The sequence below is a fragment of the Mobula hypostoma genome, chromosome 1, assembly GCF_963921235.1.
Source record: "Mobula hypostoma chromosome 1, sMobHyp1.1, whole genome shotgun sequence".
Lineage (NCBI taxonomy): Eukaryota > Metazoa > Chordata > Chondrichthyes > Myliobatiformes > Myliobatidae > Mobula > Mobula hypostoma.
The window spans coordinates 160,094,431-160,105,608 of NC_086097.1; the positions used below are offsets into that span (position 1 = coordinate 160,094,431).

At 40.0% G+C, this 11,178-nt stretch overlaps 1 pseudogene; it reads right to left on the reverse strand.

Annotated features, from left to right (window-relative positions):
• Positions 1–2,250: 2,250 nt before the first annotated feature.
• Positions 2,251–4,592, reverse strand: LOC134347187 (RNA-binding protein 25-like; annotated as a pseudogene).
• Positions 4,593–11,178: the final 6,586 nt, after the last annotated feature.

Below are 11,178 nucleotides of genomic sequence, written 5' to 3' on the forward strand. Positions count from 1 at the left end.
ACTTCAGATTGCGGCCCCTGCCATTGATCTCGCCGGCTCCAACACCTCAGGGCATATTCAAAATCCGGACTCCAGCAACGACCATGGGCACCTTCAAAGCGATTGCGCAACCACCAACTGCGACTCCAGCCTTGAACTCCAGGCCGTGTCTTTATGTGCTGCTATTGTGACTCCCGTCTCCCCTTCCCCCACCAATACTCTGCAATCCCGTCTCCTTCAGATCCCATCGTCAGCTCCTGGGTCCTCAGAGGCTCCATCTTCCTCTCACCCCAACCCTCCCCTCTCCATTGACACCCCCAGCCTCCCCCCTCTGATTCCAGCTCATCCGTGCCGGGTCTTTACCATCCCCTCAGACCTTCAACTGTCGGAGGCAGAACGCTCTGTCCGCAATAAGGGCCTCACCTTTGTCCCCCTTCGCCCACACCTCAGCGAGTTCTGTGTTCGCCACGATGCGGAACTCTTCTTCCGCCGTCTCCGTCTCCGAGCCTACTTCTTCGGCAAGGACTCTTCCACCCCCACCAATGACCCCTTCTCTCATCTTCAACCCTCCAGTCCTGACGAACGGTCTCGGCTTGAAACGTCGACTGTACCTATTCCTAGAGATGCTGCCTGGCCTGCTGCATTCACCAGCAACTTTGATGTGTGTAGCAGGACCTGGACCTGCTGGAACAATGGGCCAATAAATGGGAGATGGAATTTAATGCAGACAAGTGTGAGGTGTTGCACTTCAGAAGGACAAAACAGGGTAGGCTATACAAAGTGAAGGGTAGGACGCTGAGGAGTACAGTGGAACAAAGGGATCTAGGAATGTAGATCCATAATTCCTTGAAACTGGTGTCACAGGTAGATAGGATCATAAAAAGACCTTTAGGCACATTGCCTTCGTAAATCACAGCACTGAGAGAAGGAGATAGGATGTTATATTGGGGTTGTATAAAACATTGATGAAGCCAAATTTTGAGTGATGTGTGCAGTTTTGGTCACCCTCCTACAGGAAAGGTATCAGTAAGATTCAAAGAGTATCAAGAAAATATATAAGGATGTTGCCACGACTTGAGGATCTGTGTGAGAGGGAAAGAATAAACAGGTCAGGATTTTATTACTTGGTTGAAGGAGAATGAGGGAAGGTTTGACAGAGGTAAACAAAATTATGAGGGGTGTAGATAAGTCAGATTTTTACCCTAGGGTTTGGGGAGACCAGAAAGGGGTCATAGGTTAAAGGTGAAAGGTGAAATATTTAAGAGCTCCTGAAAAAAACTTCTTCACTCAAGATAGTGTGAATGTGAAATAAGCTGCCAGTGGAAGTAGTGGATGCAGGATTGATTGCAATATTTAATAGAAGTTTAGGAAAGCACATGGATGGGAGGGATATGTAGATCTATGAGCCAGGTGCAGGTGAATGGAACTGGGCAGAATAAGAGTTTGGCATAGGCTAGATGGGCCAAAAGGCCGGTTTCTGTGCAGTAGTGCTCGAGGACGATGACTATTGTTTCAGACAAACTTAGAGTCAGGGCAAATCACTTACCAAGCTGTGCTGGTCTCTATTTGATACGGGTAAAATTCTCATGGGACTTGACAAGATAGATATAGAGTTGATGTTTGCTGAGCTGGGATGTTTAGAACCAGCAATAGTCTCAGAATGAAGACTCAGCTACTCAAGAATTAGAGGATTGTGAACCTTTGAAATTTTCTGCCTCAAAAGACTGCAGCGGCTGTTACTATTTCAAAACAGATCACTAGATTTTTATATATTAATGAAATGAAAATAAATGGAAATTTAGAAATTGAGGTTTGCTGAGGCTTGAAACCAATCATGATCTTATTAATGGAATGGACACGGGGGACCAAATGTCATTCACCTGCTTCTATTTCTTGATTCTTTACTTTAATAAAGTGAGGATACAGGTGATACTCCTGTGTAGAGTGAAGAAGCTGCAGATATGGGGAGTTTAAATACTCAAAGACACAAACAAGTTGTCTTGAAGTATGTGTATAAAAAAAATTATCCAAATTATGCAAAGGAAGAAAATAGAAGCCAAGTTAATTTTATTTAGAATGGAATTCAATTTGTTATCACTGATTCATGACATTAAATCAATTGTTTTACAGCAGCAAAGTGTAAACTTAAAATTAATATAAATTACAAAAATAAATAAATATTGGCAAAAATGGAATAATGAGATTGTGTCCATGGGTTTATGGACCAGAGAGATCAATGTTTCTATCATTAATTGAATTGAAATTGAGAGACTAATACTCTGTTACATTTGCAATATAATCACCTGTTTGGAAAGATGGGAGCTTATGTTGAAATTGTGTAAGACATTGGTGAAGTCTAATTTGGAGTATTGTGCACAGTTTTGGTCACCTACCTACAGGAGAAATGTAGATAAACATCGAAAACCTACAGCACAATACGGGTCCTTCAGCCCACAAAGCTGTGCTGAATGTGCCCATAATATAGAAATTACCTAGGGTTACCCATAGCTCTCTATTTTTCTGAGCTCTATGTAGCTGTCCAGGAGTCTCTTAAAAAGACCCTATCGAATCCGCGTTCACCACTGTCGTCGGCAGCCCATTCCACGCACTCACCACTCTCTGCATAAAAAAAAACTTACCCCTGACATCTCCTTTGTACCTACCTTTAAGCACCTTAAAACTGTGCCCTCTCGTGCTAGTCATTTCAGCCCTGGGAAAAAGCCTCAAACTAACCACACAATCAATGCCTCTCATCATCTTATACACCTCTATCAGGTCACCTCTCATCCTCCATTGCTTCAAGGAAATAAGGCCAAGTACACTCAACCTATTCTCATAAGGTAAGCTCCCCAATCCAGGCAAAATAAGATTAAAAGACTACAGAGGAAGTTTCCAAGAAGGCTGCTGGATCTGGAAGACCTGAATTATAAGATTGAATAGGTTCAGACTTTACAGCCATTTGCTTCATTATTAACCTACTTTTCAGAGCTCTACTAAAACCACACAGCTCACGTTTACCAGTTTCACGCTTGACAATCAGACTATCAGATGTTTCCTTCATTCTCTCCACCTTCACCCCCCCCACCCAACAACTTAAAATATACTTTTCTTTACAATTCTCACATCTGAAGGGGCTATGAGCCTTAATGATACTTCCCCCATTGCTTGTTATGTTTTGTAACTTCAAATCATTAAACTAATTTAAAAGAAAAGCTAGAGAGTCTGAAATACGAGTCTAACTTAGTTTTACTTTAAGCAAGGCATGCACGCATGACACGGCAGTGTGATGACGTATGTCATTTGCGTACTTTTAAATATAACCCATAATGCATTATGTAAACAGCAAAGAATGCTTAATCAAATATATTTAAAATATCATTGAAATATTAAATACACAACACTCCTCCCTACTGTGATATAAATTTCAACTCAATATAGAATGCATCTCAACTTATATACACAGTATACTACCACTATATAAACATCCACATCATGCTAAATTTAAATTGTCCTTTTCAAACCTAAAGATTTGATCACTGTCGGGGATTTCTTGCTCATTGAGATAATATCTTTGTGACAAGGGGGATTTCTCTGCATGGCAACTGAGATCTGGGTCTGTGAAACAATCTCAGGTTCTGTGACCTCCTCTGTGGTTGTTGTAGGAGTTGACTTTAGGACGGCAGGAAGTGGTTCTGACAGCCTTGGCCACATTTCTCCTCCTTTCCTTGGCTTTTCTTTCTGAATCTATTTCAAACTTTGCTTATTTTCTGGTCCCAGCTTCCTTCTCTTTATCCTCAATTCCTTTCTCAATCGTACTCCCTTTCCTCATTCTTGGTTCTCTCACAATCTTACTCACGGTCCTTTTCCTGATCACTCTCGTTCCAACTCATTTTCTTTCTCTTTCTTACTCATGTTCTTTCTATCTCTCCTCTCCTTTTCAGCTTTTCGTTTTTCCTTCTGGTTTCTTCTGTGTATCTCTGAATTTGCTAATTGGCTAATTTTTAGATGATATTTCCTAATATCCTTTTCCATTTTCATAGCACACATGTCATCCTCCTCTTTCTTTTCCTTTTTTTCCACTTTCTATTTTTTTTGCATCTTTATCTTGGAAAGGTGCATTCAGTTCACTGGATTATTCTCTTAATAATGCTTCCATTGTTCCCTTTACAATCTGAATTCTCTTGGTTTCCACATTCACATCATCATCTGACAAAGCCTCTGTTTTGGTATGTCCATTGACTCCTTTCATTTTAGCCTTCCATTCTTCCAGCTGGGCTTTTGTCTTTGCATCTACTTATACAACCAGCTTTTTTCTCTCCCACTTGAAGTCCTCGCAATGAGCTTAATGCACTCAGAGCAGATTCTGATTCTTTATATTCACAAAAGCCGAATGCTTGCAACTTTCCTGAAGCTCATTGAACTCTCAACTAGCTTAAAACCAAATCTCATTTTGCAAATCACTGCCTGATTAACATATCAGAAGCTTTCTCAGATACATTGCCTATAAGACCTGTTGTAGTCAGACCATTGCTTTCATCACTTCCACACTTCCTTTGAGCAGTATGCTCCTTCTTTGGGCCAACATGTTTTCCAACCAGAGGCAAAGAGGCCATCACCTGTTTGCCCTCTGTTCAGCAATGGTTCATAGTGTACAGCATGGAGACAGTTGTAGGATCAGCCTTTGTTAATTCACTTATATAACTCTATTATAGCAGATGTGGCATGCAAATGGAGGATGGATCTCTAATTCAAGTTGTAGTTATCTCAGCCAACCACATCTCCACAATGCTGGCTCCCCAGTTCCTGGAAAGTAAAGGTGTAATAGTTTAAGACTTGTCATTAATAATTGTTATGTACATTGTCTAATTAAGCTTCTTAACTCAGGACTCGAAGCTCATCTCAGAATGACTTGCACATCTCCACAGCAAAAAATATTACAGCACAATGTTTTCAAAGGTCCAACTCCTGACTGCAAACTGTAATTATTAAAAACATTGCCAGCATGGTTTTAGAGTCACTTACAACTATTGAATTAAGCTTTTATTCTTAAAATGGTTTATTATAACATTATTACTTGAAGGGGGTATGCTGGACTGGTATTGTTGCAATGGGACAAGTTTTTCATGAGACTACACTTGTAGTATTCTGTACAGTTCTGGTCACCCAGCTCTAGGAAGGATCTTATTGAGCTGGAAGGGTACAGGAAAAAAAAAATCATGAGGATGTTACCCACACTGGAGGTTTTGAAAAATAAAGAAAGGTTGGATAGGCTGGAACATTTTAACTCTGGAGTGTAGGAGGCTGATGAGTGACTTTATAGATGCTTATAAAATCATGAGGCATAGGTAAGGTGAATGGTGACAAACATTTGTCAAGGTAGGAGAAACTAAAACTAATGGCCAAAGGTTTAAGGTGAGAGCAGAAAAATTTAAGAGATCTGATCAGCAATCTTTTCATACCGAGGGTAAAGGGTGTACAGAATGAGCTTCTGGAGGAAGCTGTAGAGGTGGGGTTGATTACAATGTTTAAAGGATATTTGAATAGATACATGGTAGGAAAGGTTTAGAAGGATATGGTCCAAATGCAGGCAAATGAGGCTCAGTCAATAAGACAACCCGATTGCCATAAATGAGTTGGGATGATGCATTCATTTCCATGTCGTAAAACTCCAAGGTTCTATGACGAGCAGTATTTTAGTCTCTGTTACACATTTTCAGCTGAGAATATCTGTCATCTGGTTATCATTCCATGCCAGGGAGATCAGTGTGTAAATATGATAGGGACAGGTAGCATGGAAGTGGATGGTTGGGCATTGGGCTGACCAGTAATATTCCGGGGGGCATGCCAAGATTACCAGAGGCAAGCATCAGGAGACGGGAAAGAAAAGCAGTGAAGGTGTCTTCATGTCTGAGAGGTCAGGGATGGAGGCCAACTCATGGTGCTGTGGAAAAGAATATAGATCTTTATAAGACCATAAGACATAGGAGCAAAATTAGGTCATTGACCCATCAAGTCTACTCCACCATTCAATCATGGCTAATCCATTTTCCCCCCACTTCAGCCCCACTCCCTGGCCTTCCCCCTGTAACCTTTAATGCCATGTTCAATCAAGAGCCTATATCTCTGCCTTAAATGCACCCAATGACCTGGCCTCTACAGCTGCCTGTGGTAACAGATTCCACAAATTCACCACCCTCTAGCTAAAGAAATTTATCAACGATTGAAGACAGGAGGAGGAGAATGGTAACAGATTGGTGGAGTTGTGAAGGGCAGTCCAGTGCAGATAGTTGAGCAAGCACAAGGATTTAAGTAAGAGATTTACATTGGGGAAAGAGAAATTTGTCCCAGGAATAGTCTTGTTCCCCAGTTCCCCAGCAAAGATCCAAAGTGAGAGGTGCATGGGAAAAGCTCATCAGGGTTGCAAGGATGACACATTCAACTACAACATGAAAGACAGACAGAGACACACTCACTTGCCTGCCTGGGTACATCACCTGCACTCTGAAAAAACTTGGCACCATTCTAGACAAAATAGTTTACATGACTGGCACCTGTTTCACCTAAGATTTTCTAACCCTCCACTATCAAGGCATTGTGTACAGGATACACTGCAACAATACATTAGTATTTAATTGGCAGTAACTCCCAAATGTGAATTTTAATTATCTAAAAAGCAGAGGACAGAAGAATGAAAAACCATCCTACCCAAGAGTACCGAAGGAGTACCTTCAGTGGATAACATGCTACTCTTACATATGGCATAAGCTTTTCAAAAGTTTGAGATGTCCAGTAAATGTTGGCCTCACCAATATAAACATAATAATGCCTTCCTGGTATCAGACCAATTGAAAGGGCACACTTTCAAATGTTTTGTATGAGTGGATTCACATTCTAGATGTACTTAGAGGTATGGACAAACGCTAAAACTTATGCCACTTATTTGACTCTCACTAACAATAATGGATATTTGCATGCACAGCACAAGTTACAATGTGTATGTGCATTATAAGAACACTGCTTTCCCTTTATAAAAAAGTGATACACAGATTTGCAGTACTTACTAATCTAATTTCTCTACAAGTTTTATGAATCTCTCTAATCTACTCAAAGGAGGAAATCATTGATGTGTCCTCTTCTTTATGAGGAAGATCTCACTTCAGTAGAACTTCTGCAGTTTGCTCTAGGGCCACCATAACAAAATGATATGGACTTTGGGTAGACAGTAGAAATCAATTTAGTTAAGCATTTACTTACCAGTTTAATTAGTTCAACAGAACATTGAGCTGAGGGATTTGCTCCAGTGCTGTACTATTCTCTGTTCTACGTTTGTATTAAGGCATTGACTCCTGCCAACTGTGAAAATAGATAGAGGGTTTATCGTCAACAACTTGAGACACTATGTCTGCTGAGAAGGTTAGAGTAAGGTAGGTTAGGCAGCCCTCATTCCTTAGTGGTATAATTTATGTCTCAAAGATCAAGAATCTGTGTTAATGCAGCTTGAAAGGAAATATGCACTCAGATTTCCTGGGTCAGCTCACTTGCTTCAATAATTGCAAATTTACATACAAATGCAGTCAAAGGTAATGAGATACATTAATAGTGAGAAATTGTTGATTGCATGATTCATAGAAAAAGTAAATGAAGAGAATTCTAGATTTTATTGTACTGAGATTTAACCTTCAGGAAATTCAATTGGCCATATGAGCAATAGGAAGCCAAATTCGAAAAAAACTATTCAGCACAAAAAAAACATTCAGATTTACCATGGAAAGGGACAAATAGACTAGCAAATGTTTCAAATTTACTATGGATACAAGAAAAAGTGTATGAACTACAACACAATCATAACAATATCATCACACAATATCAAAATACTGCATGGAACACTTGAGGTACTACGATTATACCCATAACAACCAGAAAATCTCAAGAGCACAGTCATTGTACAATTGTGTGATCACACTAAAATGGCTTCAGAAAACTAAGTGAAAAGTAAAATGCAGTTAACACTTCAGTTAGAACTTCACCATCAGAACTTAGTTTGAAGTTAGAGAGTGGGGCAGAAGGTTTGGCTAATACAAAGAACATCTCTGATTGACTGAGACCAGAGTGTTTACAGAACCATTGGGTTAATAGATAATAAACTAAGAGGGAAAGAGGGAGGGAAAACAAGCAAAGGGTCATGTTAAAGCAGTGAAAATGTAGGTTAGAGTTGTTGCTGAACCCATGAAATGAAAAGACAAAATTTGGAAGTGCCCAGCAGGTTGGAAGTGTGCCCAAGAGAAATTTTGCAAATGGATTACATTACTGCTAAAGTGCCAGTTAAGTACACACAGAAGAAACTGAAATTTTAGAATTCAGTATTGAGTCTGAGGATGGAACTTGCCCAGATATAATGCAGCATGTTGTTACTCAAACTTATGCTAGTTTTCTTTGAACAGTATGTCATAGATAGACAGGTGAGAGTGGTGTGGACAATAGATTCAAAATTCAAGTAAACTCATTATCAAAGTACTATATGTCACCATATACCAACTTGAAATTAATATCTTGTGGGCATTCACAGTAAATAAAAGAAACTCAGTCAAATCAATGAGACACTGCTGCCAATAGGATGAACAAAAACCAATGTGCAAAAGACAACCAACTGTGCAAGCACAAAGTGAGGAAAATATACAATAAATAAGCAATATGAAAGTTAGTCATTGTGTTCTTGAATATGAGTTCATAGGTTGTGAGAATGGTTCAGTGATGGGGCAAGTGAAGTTATCCACTTGGGCTCAAAACTCTGATGGTTGTAGAGCAATAACTGTTTCTGAACATGGTGGTGTGGGTCTTGAGGCTGCTGTACCTACTTCCTGATGGTAGCAGTAAGAAGAGAGCTTAACCTGGAAAGTAGGGTGGGTCTTTAATTATGGATGCTGCTTTCCTACGACAACACTCCACACGTATGTGCTCAATGGTGAAAAGGGCTTGACCCGTGATGGACTGAGCTGTATGCATAACTTTTTGTAAGAGCTTCCATTCAAGGTTACACTTAGACTGAACAGTGATTTTAAGTGAAGCAGTCAACTAATCTGCATTTGTTTCCAATTTTGAAGCAAATACATCGCCACCACCAAATGCAATATACTGGAATGGTACAAAACATTGTAGAAAACCTTCAACAGGTTAGTTGGTGTTTGTAGGAAAAAGTAGTATAGTTAACAGTACAGTTTACAGGATTTTCTACTTCTAAGACATTTCATAGACTCATTTTAGATCTGCTGAGGTTTTTCAGCTTTGGAAGTGAATAATATAAGAGGCATCACAGCGTATGGAATGCACTGCCATGAGTGGTGATAGACCAACTATATTAGGGACATTAAAGAGCCTTCTAGATAGGTACATGGATGAAAGAAAAATTGAGGATTATGTAGGGAAGAGTTGTATTGATCCTAGTGTCTTTAAAGGTTATCACAACATTGTAGCCTGACATGCCTGTACTGAGCTGTTTTATATCCCCCTGTACTTGCACAAATATTGCTGTTTACTTTAGTACAATAAGAGTAGGGAGGGAAGATGTTCATTCTAAAGGGATTTCATTAATGCAATGAAAATTAAAGGTTTTTGGATTCAGAATACAGTAGCTTAGAATATTCTCATTTATGCAATAAACTATCTCACTCCTTATGTTCCTATACAGTGGAATGTATTTGCAATGCTAAAAGCTAAATACCTAACTTCCATCCTGCTCTGAACTACTTAAGCCATAGTCAGAGTCAGAGTACTACAGCATAGAAACAGGCCATTTGGCCCATTTAGTCAATGGCCTGTTTTTTCTGCCTAGCCACATCTGCCTGCACCCAGACTATAGCCTTCCATTACTCTTCCATGTACCTATCCAAACTTCTTAAATGTTGCAATTGTACTTCATCCATGATTTCCTCTAACTCATTCCACACTCACACAACTGCCTGAGTGAAGTTTTCCCTGATCCCAAACCCATGACCTTTTGTTCCAGTCTTCACCCCAGTGAAGAAGCCCACTTGCATTCACCCTATCCCCATCTATGCCCCTCAGTTTTGAATACCTCCACAAGATCTCCCTTCATTCTACTATGAGCCAGGGAATACAAGCACAAACCTATTCAATCTTTACCTGTAACTCAAGTCCACAAGTTCTAGCAATATCCTGGCAAATTTTCTCTGCACTCACGCAAGCTTATTGGTACCTTTCCTGAAGGAAAGCAAATTGAACTACACAACACTCCAAATTAGGCCTCACCAGAATCTTGTACAGCTTCAACACAACATTGCAACTCCTGCACTTAATACATTTATATACAAAGGCCAATATGCCAAAAATCTCCTTACAAACCCATCTACCTGTGACTCCACTTTCAAGAAATTATGGATTGGTATTCCCAGATGTTCTACTGCACACCTCAGTGCCCTACCATTTCACTGTGCAACTCGTACTCTGATTTGTCCTGCCAAAGTGAAACACCTCAAATGCCTGTATTAAATTCCATCTGCCACTTTCCTGCCCATTTTCCCCAACTGACTCAAATCACACTTCAAACTTTGATAGCTTTCCTTGCTGCCCACTAAGCCCCCAAATATCTGCAAATTTGCAGATCCAGTTTACCACATTATCATCCAAATTATTGACAGATAAATAATGGACCCAGCACTGCTCCCAGTGGCAGACCACTAGTCACAGGCCTCCAGTTAGAGAGACAACCATCTAACACCACTTTCTGGCTTCTCCCACCAAGACAATGCTGAAACCCATTTAGTACTTCATCCTGAATGCCAAACAATTGAACCTTTTAGACCAGTTTCCATGCAGGAGTTTGTCAAAGGTCAAAGAATAGTCAATGTAGACAACATTCACTGACTTGCTTTCATTAATATTCCTGGTAACCTCTTGGAAAAAAAACAAGATTAGTTAGACATAAATAGCTTTGATGACTATTCCCAGTCAGGCCCCATTTATCCAAATAATTATTGATCCAGTCCCTCAGCATACCCTCCAATAACTCACCCACCAATGACACCAGGCTCACCAGCATAGAAATTCTGTTTATTTTTAAAGGCTTTCTTGAACAACATTAGTTATCCTCCAGTCCTCTGGCACATCACCCATAACCAAGGATGTTTTAAATATCTCTGCCAGTGCCACTGCAATTTACACCACAGGACCATAAGACACAAG